At 42.2% G+C, this 17,466-nt stretch overlaps 1 long non-coding RNA gene across 1 annotated transcript in view; it reads right to left on the bottom strand.

The window, feature by feature from the left end:
* Nucleotides 1–17,466, bottom strand: part of LOC141112340 (uncharacterized) — a 39,027-nt gene that overhangs the window by 7,043 nt on the left and 14,518 nt on the right. The gene's annotated exons all lie outside the window — the stretch shown is intronic.

A 17,466-nucleotide genomic window follows, 5' to 3' on the forward strand; every position in this document is an offset into this window, starting at 1 on the left:
CTAAAATTATTGTTCTTTTAGAACTCTTTCCTATATTAGTTGCCCTGGAATTTGGGGTCCTTTTTTAGTAATTGTAGGCTTTTATTCCATTCCGAAAACAAAGAGGTGGTTTATGCAATTAATTGCCTCTCATCCAAATCTTTACCAGTTCTTACTATATTTAGGCAATTAGTATTAAAATGTTTGAAATTAAATATTTGGCTAAAGGCTCAATTTGTTCCAGGAGTGGATAACTTCCTAAATAAGGCCCGTCTGATTGGCTGAAACATGTAGAGGTTGGTCCGCTTTATCGCATCATGGCGACACACTTCCGGTCTCGGAAATCAACCAGTATACCGTGGCGGCAGATTTCCTGCGAACTTACCTGCTGTTCACACCGGGTGCCAGGCTTTTAGGCACCCTTACATGTGAGTCTAACACTATGTTTTTTTATCTGGAATAAATGTTTTAAACGTTGCTGCGCAATGAGGCTTTTTCTGTCATTTTTATGAGGAACATCTGCCCCAAACAACGTTACGCCCATTTATATGAGGAAACAACTATCTTAAACCACATAAGCCCACAGAAAATCCATGGGGACTGCCCCATATGCTTGTTTGACCAAACTAGAAATGGTTGGTCCATTTGGAGGGGTGAGTTCACATCTATGTGGGGGCACCGTCTTGTGAGCACATATCAAGCACTTATCAAGCACGGATTTGTATACACTTTGTAGAGCACGAGCACTTTACTTGGGATTTGGAACTTTTATTGCTTCAAGGTTATTGATGTTTACATCAAATTATCTGCATGGGACGTTTTAGCGATTTTTTTTTTTTTCAAATTTGGTTTCAAATGTGATATTTATTTAATATTTTTTGACACTTAGCGCAGTATATTTCTTTTCTTTACTAGTATTATTTTGCACTTGCAAAGTTTAATTCACTGCAGCTGTCAATTGTAGATTTTCATGTAATCACCTACTCATATCAATATTTAGATTTCTTTGGCGCTTTGGTTTTTTTCTTTTTACTTTGGATAACATTATTGCTGACTCATTGTCCCACTTTCAGAATCATCATTTTTGGCTTCTGGTTCCGGAGGCAGACGAAGAGGGTTACCGGTGGTGCTTTTGGTGCTTCTTTTGAGCAATCTGGGATACGGACCTTCTCAATTCTCTGATGCACTTGTTCTGTCTTTTTTGGATTCTTTATTGGCACAGTGTTATTCATATTCCCATGTAACAAAAACTTTGATGGGCATTCCTTTTTTTCTTGCATGGTTTTAATTCTTGTGCGGAATTATTTTCAGTGAGACCGAAAGGGTATCATAAGCGTAATATTGTTGCGGACTCAAGACTGTCAATTACTGCAGATGTTCTATCTCGCATATGCGAGTCCACTACTTTTGTTTGCTTCTCTTCCTATGAATCGCTTCTATTCAGATCTTTTAGTCTCTGTTTTTTTTTTTTTTTGAGCATTTCACATCTCTGAATTGCTTCCACTTAAGACGGGAGAATCATCTGGCATTTTAATTTCTGATTTAAAGTTGAGTAGTGGCTTCCTGCAGATTTTCTTGAAAAAGAGCCAGATTGATCAGCTAGGTCAAGGGGCGTTGGATTACGCTATGGCAACTTAGCAACTCTCCAATCTGTCCAGTTTTATTGGTACAACAGTTTTTGCAATTTAGACCGTCTAGTGAGAGTCACCTGTTGATCCATGTGTCTTGCTTACCTCTCACCCATTATCAATTCAAACCCATACCAAAGAAATGTTTGCAATTTCTCAAATTGCATCACTTACATATTACATCCCATTTGTTCCGTATTGGGGCTGCTACGGAAGCTGCTAACCTGGGATTGTCTGAAGATATTATTAAAGGTATAGGGGGGTTGGCGGTCTTCTTGTTATCGTTCATATGTTAGACCTCAATTTTGTTCTTAATTTTACAGATTCACAGTGCCATGTTTGGATAGTAGGTCACTCCTACGTCTATTGGGCTCATCAATGTGCTTCTGAGAGCTTCTACGGTTCTAATTTGGGCCTTCGGACAAATCAATTTAAAATTTGGTGGTTTGGTAAAAGGGGTATGACATGGTTTGAATTGTGCAACCCATTGTCCTACTTGTACTTAACCTGTCCTCCCCCTGGTATCCTCATTTTCATTTAACCGGCAATGATATAGGTTACCGCAAAACGCTGGATATTATATATAAAATTAAATTTGATTTGTTCTATATTAATTTCATTTTGCCTAATACCATCCTGTTTTTTTCAGAAGTAATTACCAGACTTCAGTGGTTGTTGGTTCCTGAATTTAAACATTTAAAAAAAAATCATGAAACATATCAACCAAGCAATTTCAAAGTTTTTGCCTTTAATTAATGGCTTGTCTTTTCGCCATGTTGACCTAAAAGGGGGTTTGAGAGGTATTTACACAAGGGATAATGTGCACTTGTCTGCTGTTGTACTGGATATTTTTAATTTAGATTTAGAGTGTTGTATTGAATTGGCCGCGGTTCGGGTGGGGTACCAGGCTCATTTAGGTTGAGCCTGGCATGTGGGACAGTTTCTAGTTTAAATAGTTATAATTCGAGCTGTAATGGCTGATATAGATTTAAGATGTGTGTAAAATGATATAATAATATTTTTGTTTGGTGTGAAAATATTTGGTTATAAGACAAGAATGTAATGTGTGTTATGAAAGAATTAAAGATCAAATAATTTATTGTCACTAATAAAGGGCCAGGGCCAATTTTGATCCACTAAAGGTATGTCTAGTGTTTTTATTGTCATTAATTATATGATTAAAGGGTATTATATGGATTAATTAAGTACTGTCTACGATCCTATAAAAAATGGGCGAGCAATTAATTTGCCTCGCCCACCAATGGGAGCGTGACAGTTATAAAACATAGTTTAAGCCCATAGCAACAGGCAGTTTTTAAATGTTTCAATGTAATTGGTTCAGGAGGTTACATGATCATAACTGCCATGGCACAAGCTACTAGAAGCTATTTAAATTTAAAAAATCTGCGCAACAGCTTTTAGTCAGAAGAAGAAGCTTCCCACCCTCCCTCCCTTGTCGCGGTCCTTGTTGTGTGGCATCCGTCCTTTTCTGCAAAATAAAAGGGGACAGTTTCTGGTTTAAATAGTTATAACTCGAGCTGTAATGGCTGAGTTATCAGTTATAGATTTAATATGTGTGTAAAATTATATTATAATATTTTGGTTGGGTGTGAATATTTGGTGATAAAACAAGAATGTAATGTGTGTTATGAAATTGGATTAAAGATCAAATAAATTATTGCCAATAATAAAGGCCCGCGGCCAATTTTGATCCATTAAAAGTATGTCTAGTGTTTTTATTGTCATTAATTATATTATTGAAGGGTATTATACGGATTAATTAAGTACTGTATACGATCCCATAATAGAAGTAGATATCAAAAGTCAGGTCCACTTCTCTGACAAGCATGCACGGAAGAGTTGTGGACCTGACTTTTGATATCTACTTCTATTATTCTATATATTGATGGACTTTTTTACATGGTGGGGGTCCTCCGTCCTTAAAGGATAAGGTTACCTCTGATTTTATTGGAGACCCAATAAAAAATATCACCACCAGAAAATTTATATCCTCCTTCACCAAGTGAACTGCCACCCAGGTATTTCTCCTTCCAAATCCCTTGTGAGTAATGACTACAAGTAGAGGTATCATGGGAGGAACCCCTTCCCCGAATCACGCCCCGTTCACCTTTTCACATTTATAGCCACACTCATATCTTGCATACAATCCGGCAAACCAATACCTGATTACAATATCACATTGCTGAGTCATAAAACAGTTCACATTCGTTACTTCTCAAAAGTCGATCGGGAGAAACTTCACCAACCGGAAGTTGACTGATGTCAGGAATTCTCTTACAGAGCCGGTGTCATAGCAACAGCACCATAAAGTTTATCAGTGTCAGAAACCATGAACCAGACCGAGACAGAAGTACAGTAAAATCACACTTGTTTATTAATAAAAATAAAAAGATAAATAGAGTAAGTGTAGTCAAAGCATAGCCAGAGTCCAGTAACCGGATCGGGTAGTCAGCCAAGCCAGAGTTCAGTAACCAGATTGGGTAATCAGTCAAGCCAGAGTTCAGTAACCAGATCGGGTAATCAGCCAGGCCAGAAGTCAGGGATCCAAGTAGAGGAACAGCAAGCAGGATAAGGAGCCAGAAGGGATGTCAGCAAAGCCAGTCTTTAAACAGGAACGCAGGAGATGGTTTCTTGTGATGTGACCAAGGCAAAGGCAGAGATCAAGTGAGCTGGACGGCTTTAAGTAGGCAGGACTGACAAGCAGAATCAACAACAGCTGGGTAACTGTGGAGAGAGATGGGAGCTGGCAATTAGCCGACAGCTGAGCGGCCAGCTCAGAGAAGGAAGGGCTGAGCCCAGCCCTGAACATGAGCCGCGAAAGAGTAACCAGTTATGTAGAGGCTGGATTTGACTGGGGTGCAGAACTTGGAGGTGCAGCTGTACTCCGAGTGACCATAGTGAAGGAAGTTAGATTTTTTTTCCCCCTTTGTTGCTACAAGCCTAGAGTGGGTAGTTCAGCGGGCAGCAAATGTGCAAGGAATGGAGAGTTGACTGGAGGCAGACTGAGTGAAGGGGAGTATTCATAGAGAGTCTGCACTCACCGCTGACTGAGCTAGCTGGGAGTCACTTGGGTTTGGGGGGAGGAGGAGGAGGGAAAAGCTTCCTGCAAGCAGACACTGACCTGGGGAGACATAGGGGCTGAGACCAGCTATGAGCTGATTTTTCCATATTAAAGCCACAAATATAAAATATATATTGCAGCTTAATAATCCTTAAAGGATAAGAAAAAAGGATTGAGAAAGTAAATTAGACTTTCTCAAAAAATAGCGGATTTTGTGGGCACATACGTATAAATACAAAATGATCTTTATTACAATTATTGTTAAAAACCATACACTATATAAAATCACCAACACCCGCTACTCAACAGTAGTACAGATACCCATTTACAGACATGGAGGCATGGATCCAATCATGTAGGTGTAAAAAAGTTCATCGATATATAGAATAGAAGTAGATATCAAAAGTCAGGTCCACTCCTCTCACAAGCACGCATGGAGGAGTTGTGGACCTGACTTTTGATATCTTCTTCTATTATTCTATATATCGATGGACTTTTTTACACCTACATGATTGGATCCATGCCTCCATGTTTGTAATTATTATTATTATTATACAGGATTTATATAGTGCCAACAGTTTACGCAGCGCTTTACAATATAAAAGGAGACAATACAGTTACAATACAATAAAATACAAGAGGATTAAGAGGGCCCTGTTCAGAAGAGCTTACAATCTAATAGGGTGGGGCAGGTGGTACAAAAGGTTGTAACTGTGGGGAATGAGCTGATGGAAGTGGTAGGAGATTAGTTGGAGACGTGATAGGCTTTCCTGAAGAGATGAGTTTTCAGGGTTCGCCTCAAGGTAGCAAGAGTAGGGGATAGCCGGACCAGTGGAGTTAGCGAGTTCCAGAGGATGGGAGAGTCTCTGGAGAAATCCTGAAGACCAGCATGGGAGGAGGAGACGAGAGAGTTTGAGAGTAGGAGGTCTTGAGAAGAGTGGAGAGGACGATTTGGGTGATATTTGGAGACAAGATTGGTGAAGTAGCTCGGGGCAGAGTTGTGAATGGCTTTGTATGTTGTCGTTAGTATTTTGAATTTAATTCGCTGGGCGATTGGGAGCCAGTGTAGGGATTGGAGGAGAGGGTTGGCAGACACTAAGCGGTTGGTAAGGTGGATAAGTCTGGCAGCAGCATTCATGATAGACAGAAGAGGGGATAGCCTATGGAGAGGCAGGCCAATGAGAAGGGAGTTGCAATAGTCAAGGTGAGAGATAACAAGGGAGTGAATGAGGAGCTTGGTGGTTTCATTTGCTAAAAAGGGACAAATTTTAGAGATATTTCGGAGGTGAAATCTACAAACTTTTGACAACGATTGGACTTGAGGCTGAAATGACAAGTCAGAGTCTAGGATTAAACCTAGTACCCTAGGCAGATAGATTTGGGTGTCATCGGCGTATAAGTGGTATTGGAAGCCTTGGGCGGTTATCAAGTGACCAAGGGAGGAGGTGTAGATAGAGAAGAGAAGAGGTCCAAGAACAGAGCCTTGGGGGACCCCCACAGAAAGGGTCAATGTAGAGGAGGAGACAGAGTTGTAGGTGACACTGAAGGAGCGCTGTGATAGATAGGCAGAGAATCAGGATAGAGCAGAATCTCGGAGGCCAAGGGAATGTAGTTTGAGAAGGAGAAGGTGGTCAACAGTATCAAAGGCCGCAGAGAGGTCAAGTAGTAGGAGTATGGAGTATTGGCTGTTGGTTTTAGCAGTTAGTAAATCATTAGTGCGTTTTAGTAAGGCAGTTTCTGTGGAGTGCTGTGAGCGAAAGCCAGACTGTAATGGCTCAAGAAGGTTATTTTCACTGAGGTAGGAGCTAAGACAGTTGTACACTAAGCGTTCTAGAAGTTTAGTCTGAAGTTGTTTAGATTGGTGGGGTCCAGTGAGGGCTTTTTAAGTATGGGAGTGATCTGCGCATGTTTTAGAGGGGAGGAGAAGGTGCCACTAGAGTGGGAGAGATTGAAGATGTGAGTGAGGGAGCATAGGATAGAAGAAGAGGGTGACCATAGTATTTGTGAGGAAACAGGATCCAAGGGACAATTGGTTATGTGGGCATCTGAGAAAAGTTTTGCAACCTCTTCAGTAGTAGCCAATTCAAAAGAGGAGTGTTGAATGTGCTGTTGGGCAAGGTATGTTGGGTGGGGAAGAGGTACGCACAGTGGAGGTGTCCTCACGAATTGCATCAATCTTGTCTGTGAAGTGATTAGCAATCTCCTGGGCAGTGAGTGAGTTAGTGGGTAGAGGGGGTGGGGGACGAAGCAGAGAGTTAAAAGTTGAGAAGAGCCGACGAGGACTGGATGACAAATTATTAATAAGAGAAACAAAGTAGGCTTGTTTGGCAGCATCGAGGCAGGAATTGTATTTTAGAAGGGCAGATTTATATAGGGTGAAGTCTTGCAGGCATTTGGTTTTACGCCACAGTCGTTCAAGAGCACGACAATGTCTCTTGAGATTTCTAGTGTTTTCAGTTTGCCAGGTTTGTAATGGTCGGGGTCTGATTCTGCGTGTGGTTAAAGGAGCAAGTGCATCTAGTGATGACTGTTGTAGACAGAGGTGGCCAGGTCAGGACAGGACAGGGGAGAGATTATGTCATATAGGTAGTCAGTAGCAGAATAGATAAGAGAAGGGTTAAGGTGGCGAAGGTTCTTACGAGTAATTGTTTTGCTGCTTGGAGGGATGGGTGGTTAGAGGCAAGGATACAGTGAAACTAATGAGGTTGTGATCAGAGAGAGGAAAGGGGGTGTTTGTGAGGTTGCCAGGGTTGCAGTGATGGGAGAATACAAGGTCAAGGGTATTACCATTGGAGTGAGTGGAAGTATGAGTCCATTGTGTTAAGTCAAAAGATGAGGTTAAGTTGAGAGGTTTAGCTGTAGTTGGGCTGTTAACATTGACAGGAATGTTGAAGTCACCAAGAATGATCGTGGGTATTTCAGAGGAGAGAAAGTAGGGTAGCCAGGCAGCAAAGTCATCAAGAAATCACGATACCAGTCCAGGAGGCCGATAAATTGCTGCAATCCTCAGAGAAATAGGAGAAAACAGATGAAAACAGTGCATCTCGAAAGAAGAGAGAGATATAGAGAGAGGGATAGGAAGGACTTGGAAGGTACTTTGTGGGGATAGAAGGAATCCAACTCCACCTCCTTTCTGTCTGTTGAGTCTGGAGGAGTGAGTCCAATGGAGGCCACCATGGGAGAGGGCAGCAGGAGAAGCAGAATCAAAATTTTGAAGCCAGGTTTCGTTTATGGTGAGTATGTTAAAGCCATGAGAGATGAAGAGGTCATGTACAGATGTTAGCTTGTTACAGATGAAGCGAGCGTTCCAAAGGGCGAATGAGATAGGTGGGCTGCTTTGAGGAAGCAGGGGGATAGAAATTAAACTGAGTGTATTGTGGTGGTTGCCAGAGGAGGAGGGGTAATTGGGTATCTACTTGTACTACTGTTGAGTAGCGGGTGTTGTTTGTGATTTTATATAGTGTATGGTTTTTAACAATAATTGTAATAAACATCATTTTGTTTTTACACGTACTGCCTCATGTTGTGCCCATAAAATCTGCAATTTTTTGAGAAAGTCTAGTTTACTTTCTCAATCCTTTTTTCTAATATTTGGATGTTGGCATGGTGGGGGTCCTCCTTCCTTAAAGGATAAGGTTACCTCTGATAAATAATAACAGTGCCACATGTGTGCTATAGTGGACAGCTACTACTAAAATAATTGTAAAAAAACCCCAAAACAATAAACTGTGTATGATGATAGAAATAGCGCTAATCCGCACATGGAAAACCTTCAATCTAAAATAGTGAATTCATCAAATGTAACCTGTGTGTATGTCTAATACCACCTCTGCATTAAACCAATTCTTTAAATGATACAAAAATAGTATACATATGTATATTTAGAACCAATTCGATATGAAATATCTATAAAGTGCTAGCACAAAATATAAACTTATATGCAATATACTCAAAAATACTAAAATGAAGTGTCATAGCATTCAAAATACAAAGCAATCAATAACAGAAGTGGAATTGCACAAACGGTAAAACAAGATAATAGTGAAAAAAAATATATATACATGAACGTCTTTCCTTGTGTAAATATCACAAAAAAAACTTCACAAATATGTGAATCCTTCCCCACTCTCTCTAGATTGGACCCACCAGATCAATAAAATAGTTATGTCAGCTGGAGAAACACACTCTCCTCAAGCAGTCATTAATCAGTTTTTCCTCTCCACGAATTCAGCATATCATGGGAAAGACAAAGAAGAAGGAAGGAGGCTTAAAAAATATCTAATAAGCTTGTTAAAACAACTTTTTTCATTCCACTCACATTTGAAGAGTGCCTGCCAGACGCTAGGGAGTAACACGCTCAGCCATGTATAGCCGTTCTGCTCTATTTCCATTTTGTTGTGTGACGGCTTCAAGGAGCATGACCTAGAAGACATCACACAACGAAACAGACGTAGAGCAGAGCCAGGACGATGAGGACATCGCAATTGCCAGTTCACACTCACAGTCTACGAAAGGTCTGGAGGTGAACGGCTATACACAGCTGAGCGTGTTACTCCCTAGTGTCGGGCAGGTATTCTTCAAATGTGAGTGGAATGAAAAAAGTTGTTTTAACAAGCCTGTTAGATATTTTTTACGCTATGGAAGCCTCCTTCCTTCTTCTTTGTCTTTCCCATGATATGCTGTAATCGTGGAGAGGAAAAACTGTGACCGTTTGAGGAGAGTGTGTTCCTCCGACTGACATAACTATTTTATTGATTCTGGTAAGTCCAATCTAGAGAGGGTGGGGAAGGATTCACATATTGGTGAAGTTCTTTTGTAATATTTACACAAGGAAAGACGTTCATATATATATATATATATATATATATATATATATATATATATATATATAAAATTCACTATTATATTGTTTCACCGTTTGTGCATTTCCACTTTTATTATTGATTGCTTTGTATTTTGAATGTTTTTGCACTTAATTTTAGTATATTACATATACGTTTATATTCTGCACTAGCACTTTATAGATATTTCATATCAAACTGGTTCAACATATACACATGTATTTTTGTATAATTTAAAGAATTGGTCTAATACAAAGGTGGTATTAGACATACACACCGGCTACATTTGATGAATTCACTATTTTAGATTGAAGGTTTTCTATGTGCGGATTAGCGCTATTTCTATCATCATACACAGTTTACCACTGATTCGTCCCTGAAACAGAGAACAGGGATGCACCGGACCCCTGCTGCGAGCCACATCCATCTGCAGTGTGAACCCAGCCTGACAGAAAAATTGTTAAGACACTCTCCCAGCCGTAATTACCTCTAGGATTGCTGAGCTGTCAGCTACCCCACAGCTGGCCCAGCAGTCCAGGGATTTCTGTTCTCTTTCTTCTCCATGCTGCGCTTCTGTAACAGACCATATGATCATGCATTGATATATTGTTCATAATGACTGTATATTCTGTTTCTAATTGTAAACTTAACTATACAGAGCTCCTGAAGACGTGATAATCTCAAATCGCGAAACATGTTGAGCACATTTTTAAATCCTTAAGGACCTATGAACAACCTATTAGTGGATGCCATACCCTAGTGGAGGTCTTAACACAGTTAGCAATACAAGCCCCACAGGAAGCACACAAGTGGCACCTAATTTTTTGGGTTTGATCAATGGGTCCTTCTCCTGTTGTATTTTCCAATTAATGTGTTTTAGTCTAAGTGCATTGTATATGTAGTCTATATATGTGAACTAATAAAAATCTGTTATAATATTTTATATGTGCCTTCAAAGTCCATCTACTTCTATCCTTTGATCTGTAACAGACCAGATTAATTACGATTGGTCAGCACCAGCTGCGTTGCATCCATAAGGGCGCTGCCCCCTCTCTCCAGCCACCCCCTCTATCACCAATAGATAGATTCATGCATAGCATGAATCTATCCATGGCTGCCGCTGCCATCCCCTATTCAGGTGCCCGAGTCCCTATTTCGGGCACCGGGCGCCTGAATTACAGCTGCGGGGGGTGTTTTTGAAGCAGCTGATTAGGCGGCAAAAAAGGTGACCTGCGAGCGCCATGCTTGGCGCTCACAGTACACCCAGCTGTGTTAGAAAAGTGAATGAATATTCGCTTTCCTAACACTGAGCCACCTCTCCGCCATTCAGGTGCTCGGGTCTATTACCCATCACCTGATTGGCTGAAACGACAGGCGCTGTGATTGGACGCTTATCAGGCGTCCAATCATAGGAGAGGATGGGCACAGTGGCTGCATTCGATGGGCACAGTGGCAGCATTTGATGGCACAGTGGGAGCATTTTATGGGCACAGTGGAAGCGTTTGGCACAGTGGGAGCGTTTGATGAGCACAGTGGCAGCGTTTGATGGACACAGTGGCAGCGTATGATGGGCACAGTGGCAGTGTTTGATGGCATAGTGGCAGCGTTTGATGGGCACAGTGGCGTCGTTTGATGGCACAGTGGTGGCGTTTGATGGGCACATTGGCAGCGTTTGATGGGCACAGTGGCGGCGTTTGATGGGCACAGTGGCTGCATTTGATGGCACAGTGGCTGCGTTTGATGGGCACAGTGAGGCTGCAATTGATGTTTTTTTTTTTCAGAATTTTTCAGTTTGTTTGCGCCCCTCCCAAAAATTTTGAGCACTAGCCGCAACTGGTCAGCACCATCACAGTGAATTGATCTGGTCCATCCTGGAAGTGCTGCATGGGAAAGAGGGAGAAGAGTGTGGATTTCAAATTCCCACTAGATCGGATGCTGGGTGCTGACAGCTCAGCAACCCCAGAGGTAAGTAATAGGGGGGTTGTCCAGTGTTCACCTTCACATTTTTTTTGTAAAGGTGAACAAACACTTTAACCCCTTGCCAACCAGCCGCTGTCATTTTAATGTGGCAGGTTGGCACGATCCCGCAAGCCATTGTAGCTATAAGTCGGCTCGCGAGATCAGGATAGCACAGCGGGGGTGCCGATGCACGTGGCCAATGGTCGCAATGACCGCCGGCCACGAGCGATCGCGGGCACGAGAGGCAGAACAGGGAAGTGTGTGTGTAAACACACAAATACCTGTTTTGTGAGGAGAGGCGGGACAGATCGTGAGTTCCTATTAGCTAGGTACCATGATCCGTCACTTCCTCTAGGTCAGTCCCCTCCCCCTACAGTTAGAAACACAAACAGGGAACACAGTTAACCCCTTGATCGCCCCCTAGTGTTAACACCTTCCCTGCCAGTGACATTTTTACAGTAATCAGTGCATTTTTATAGCATTGATCGCTGTATAAATGCCAATGGTCCCAAAAATGTGTCAAAAGTGTCCGATGTGTCCGCCATAATGTCGCAGTCCTGATAAAAATCGCAGATCGTCGCCATTACTGGTAAAAAAAAAATAATAATAAAAATGCTATAAATCTATCCCTTTTTTGTAGACGCTATAACTTTTGCGCAAACCAATCAATATACGCTTATTGCAATTTTTTTTTACCAAAAATATGTAGAAGAATACATGTCGGCCTAAACTGAGAAAAAAATAGCTTTTTAAAAAAAAACAAAACAAATGGGGATATTTATAATAGCAAAAAGTACAAAATATAGCGTTTTTCAAAATTGACGCTATTCTTTTGTTTATAGCGCAAAAAATAAAAACCGCAGAGGCGATCAAATACCACCAAAAGAAAGCTCTATTTGAGGGAAAAAAAGGATGTCAATTTTGTTCGGGTGCAACGTCGCACGATTGCGCAATTGTCCGTTAACCACTTCAATACCAGGCACTTATGCACCTTCCCGCCCAGACCAATTTTCAGCTTTCAGCGCTCTCACATTTTGAATGACAATTACTCAGTCATGCTACACTGTATCCAAAGAAAATTTTTATCATTTTCTTCTCACAAATAGAGCTTTCTTTTGGTGGTATTTAATCACCGCTGGGTTTTTTATTTTTTGCGATATAAGCGAAAAACAGCGAAAATTTTGAAACACACTTTCTTTTAGTTTCTATTGTAAAATTTTGCAAATAAGTCATTTTTCTTCATACATTTGTGGCAAAAGTTATACTGCTACATATCTTTGGTAAAAATAATCCAAATTAATGTATATTATTTGGTCTTTGTGAAAGTTATAGAGTCTACAAACTATGGTGCCAATCACTGAAAATTGATCACATCTGAACACACCTGTTGTACTGAAGGCCTATCTCATTTCTTGAGACACTAAGAAGCCAGGAAAGTACAAATACCCCCCAAATGACCCCTTTTTGGAAAGTAGACAGTCCAAGGTATTTACTAAGAGGCATGGTGAGTTTTTTGAAGTTGTAATTTTTTCACACAATTCTTGGGAAAATTAAGATTTTTTTTTTTTTTACACAAACTGGTCATATTAACAGGTTATTTCTCTCACACAGCATATGCATAATTGTAACTGCACCCCAAAATACATTCTGCTACTCCTCCCGAGTATGGCGATACCACGTGTGAGACTTTTACACAGCCTGGCCATATACAAAGGCCCAACATTGAAGTAGCACTTTCAGGCGTTCTACAAGCATAAATTGCACATATCCTTTCTCAACCACCTATTACAATTTTTAAGGCCCTGGACCACCAGGACAATGGAACTGTCCACAAAATGACCCCATTTTAGAAAGTAAACACCCCAACGTATAATCTATGAGGCATAATGAGTCTTTTGAACTTTTCATTTTTTTCCAGAAGTTTTTGGAAAATGTGGAAAAAAAATGAAAATGCATTTTTTTTTACACACAGTTGTCCATTTTTAAGATATTTCTAACACATAGCATGTACATAGCAAAAATGACACCCCAAAATGCATTCCACTACTCCTCCTGAGTGTGGCGACACCACATGTGTGAGACTTTTACACAGCCTGGCCATATACAAAGGTCCAACATTGAAGTAGCACTTTCAGGCGTTCTACAAGCATAAATTGCACATATCTTTTCTCAACCGTCTATTACACTTTTGAAGCATTCCACTACTCCTCCTGAGTATGGCGACACCACATGTGTGAGACTTTTACACAGCCTGGCCATATACAAAGGTCCAACATTGAAGTAGCACTTTCAGGCATTCTACAAGCATAAATTGCACATATCTTTTCTCAACCATCTATTACACTTTTGAAGGCCCTGGAGCACCAGGACAATGGAATTGTCCACAAAATGACCCCATTTTGGAAAACAAACACCCCAACGTATAATCTATGCGGCATAGTGAGTCTTTTGAACGGTTCATTTTTTTCCAGAAGTTTTTGGAAAATGTGGAAAAAAAATGAAAATGCTTTTTTTTTTTTTACACAAAGTTGTCCCTATATAAGATATTTCTAACACATAGCATGTACATAGCAAAAATGACACCCCGAAATACATTCTGCTACTCCTTCTGAGTATGGCGATATCACGTTTGAGACTCTTACACAGCAAGGCCACATACAGAGGCCCAACAGTGAAGTAGCACCTCCAGGCATTCTAGCATCATTAATTACACATATAATTTTCTGACTACCGATCACATTTTTGAAGGCCCTTCATATTTCTAACACATAGCAGGTACATACCAAATAACAAAAGATTATCTGTGGTTTTAGAAGTGCAGTGGTCCACAGAGGAGAGCATCGGTCCAGGCAGCAGGCAGAAATTAGGTCAGCGACAGCAAAAGCAATCATCCAGGCAGCAGGCAGGAATACTGCACAGCCAAAGTATAGGTCCAGGTAGCAGGCAGAGGTGTCCTGGCAGAAATACTGTCCAAAGTCAGTAGAGGCAGCAGGCAGATATATGGTCAACACAGCCAAAGTATTGGTCCAAACAGCAGGAAGAAACATGGTCCATTATGTCATGGCTCATTACAGGCAGCAATATGGTCAGCACAGCCAAAGTATTGGTCCAGGCAGCAGGAAGGACCATCAAGCTTAGGGCCAGGGGGACAGTGGTAGAGGCTTCTCCCACCCACATCACTTTGAAGCCTCCGGGCAACCAGACCCTGTTCTGGGAGCACAGAAAATGAAAAACTGGTTTTCTCTACTCAGAACGCTATTCTGAAGCCCCTCACATATGTGAGACCCCTGTGTACTGCAGTAGATTGCCAAAAGATCAGTCCAAGTGGCAGGCAAAAACATAGTCAATTAACAGGCCAAGGTCGGTGCACGTGGAAGTCCGAAATATAGTTTAAATCGGCAGGCAGAGGCATCGTCGGTAAACAGGCTGAGGCTGGTGCACGTGGAAGTCAGAAACGTGGTTTAAATCGGCAAGCAAAGACATCGTCGGTAAACAGGCCAGGGTCAGTTAATTAACATGGTAGCAGGCAAATGGGGTAATGGCAGTCTGGTAATAATAAGGGGAACTAATATTGGATGGATGTATGATAATTTTTGAAGCAATCTCCGATGCACAGGCCAGGTTGGGAGGGACATTGGGGACAATAATAGCTGGTATCTCTTCTTACTCCTCTGCTGCATACACGGCATTTCTTTTGGCGTCTTCTTCCAGATTCTGTGGGGGGAATGTGATAGGGAAAGTGTTGCTTGCGAAGTTGACTCATGCTTTCAGAACGAATGCTTACTGGGGCGGGACCTTGTTTGTAAATGAGGGCAGTGACAATATCTTCAATATACTTCAGGTAGGTGATTTGTTGGTTTTGAGTTGCTTTTTGGTAGCAGACAAACGCATTAAAAAGGGCCATGTGAAACGCAACTTTCTTATCCCAATAACGGGACTTTCTGGTTGATAAATAGGGCTGTAGCATCTGATCGTTTAAATCCACCCCCCATGTACATATTATAATTGTGGACACATTCTGGCTTTACAATGGGGCCGCCTCTTCTATGGGTCTCCACCACGGTGTCATTGTGGATGGTAGAGAGGATGTGGACATCTTTCTTGTCCCTCCACTTCATGGCCAACACCTCCTCGTTCCTCATGAATGCCGATTCTCCGTTTTGCAATTTTTTGGTCAACAAATTTTGTGGGAATCCCTTCCGTTTTTTTTGTAAAGTACCGCAGGCCGGGTATTTTTTTACTATAAAGGTGACGAAAAAGGGGCAGGCTGGTATAATAGTTGTTGACATATAAATGGTATCCTTTGTCGAACAGGGGGTATGCCAGCTCCCAGACAATTTTACCACTGGTTCCAATATATGTTGGGCAATCATGGGGCTGGATCTGGGAGTCTTTGCCTTCGTAGATCCAGAATGTGAAGACATATCCAGTGGCTCGATCGCATAATTTATTTAATTTCACCCCATACCTGGATCTCTTGCTTGGTATATACTGCTTGAAGTGCAGTCGGCCAGTGAAATGTATGAGGGACTCGTCCACACAAATTTTTTGGTCTTGGATAAAAACGTGTCTAAATCGCTGGGAAAAGGAATTGATTAGGGGGCGTATCTTGTACAATTTATCATGGTTGGGATGATCTCGGGGAGGGCACTGTGAATTCTCTTTGAAGTGGAGAAAACGCATAATCATGTCGCATCTTGTCCTGGACATGACAGCGGAGTATATGGGCATGTGGTGGATGGGGTTGGTAGACCAATATGCATGGACTTCGTTCTTTTTTGTAAGCCCAATATTAAACGTAATGCCCAAAAATAATTTAGATTCGTCCAGTGTTAGACGTCGCCACTGGAACATGCGGGCATAGGAAGAATTGGGGCTGGCAGCAATAAATTGGGATGCATACAGGTTAGTTTGATCCACCATATTCTGCAGCAAATCTTGTGGGAAAAATAAAGAAAAATAATCAAATTGAGAAAAATTTGTAGTGTCGGGCTGCACACCTGGCTGTGCAGTGAAAGGGGGGATGATAGCGGATCCTGAGTTGGAAGGCAACCATAAGGGGTTTGCCAGGGCATTGGGAAGGTAGGACTGGGGCTGGGTTCTTTGGGTTGGGTGTGTGATTCCAGTGCTTGTACTGGGCTCCTCTTCCTGGGGTCTGGCGCTGCTGGTGGTGGGCAGATCTCCTGATCTTGGTCCTGATCTCATTCTTTTGGGAGGGACGGTTTCCTCCGTGGACTCGGATTCCGATCCACTATCCTCCACTGGCTCGTATTCTGAACCAGAATCAGATGATGGGAGCTCCACGCTGCTCTCATTATCCGACATGGTAAGAAGGGCATATGCCTCCTCAGGTGTGTAAACCCTTTGCGACATTATGATAGTGCTTTTTGGCGGGCCTATGTAATGGTAGTGGTGGTACCGATGTGGTATTAGTGGCGGGCCTGTGTGGCGGTACCGATGGCGGTACAGGTGGCGGTATGGGTGGTGGTGGTACCGATCGTGGTACAGGTAGCGGTACGTGTGGTGGTGGCGGTACCAATGGCGGTACGGGTGGCAGTACTGGTAGCAGGCCTGGGTGGTGGTATAAATGGTGGGCCTGATGGCGGAACTGGCGGTGGTACCGATGGCGGTACTGGTAGCCTGTGTGGCGGTACTAGTAGCCTGTGTGGCGGTACCAATGGCAGTACTGATGGCGGTGGGCCTGATGGCGGTACCGATAGTGGGCCTGATGGCGGAACTGGCGGTGGTACCGATGGCGGTACTGGTAGCCTGTGTGGCGGTACCAATGGCGGTACTGATAGCGGTGGGCCTGTGACAGATGATTGACAGAGGGGCTGATTGATTGACAGATGGGCTGATTGATTGGGTGACTGACAGATGGGCTGATTGGCTGGGCTGATTGACAGATGGGCTGTTTGACAGATGGTGACAGGTCCTCTTTGTGGGGGGGTCGTGTTGTGCACAGTATACAGTATAT

The sequence above is a fragment of the Aquarana catesbeiana genome, linkage group LG11, assembly GCF_042186555.1.
Source record: "Aquarana catesbeiana isolate 2022-GZ linkage group LG11, ASM4218655v1, whole genome shotgun sequence".
Classification (NCBI taxonomy): Eukaryota; Metazoa; Chordata; class Amphibia; order Anura; family Ranidae; genus Aquarana; species Aquarana catesbeiana.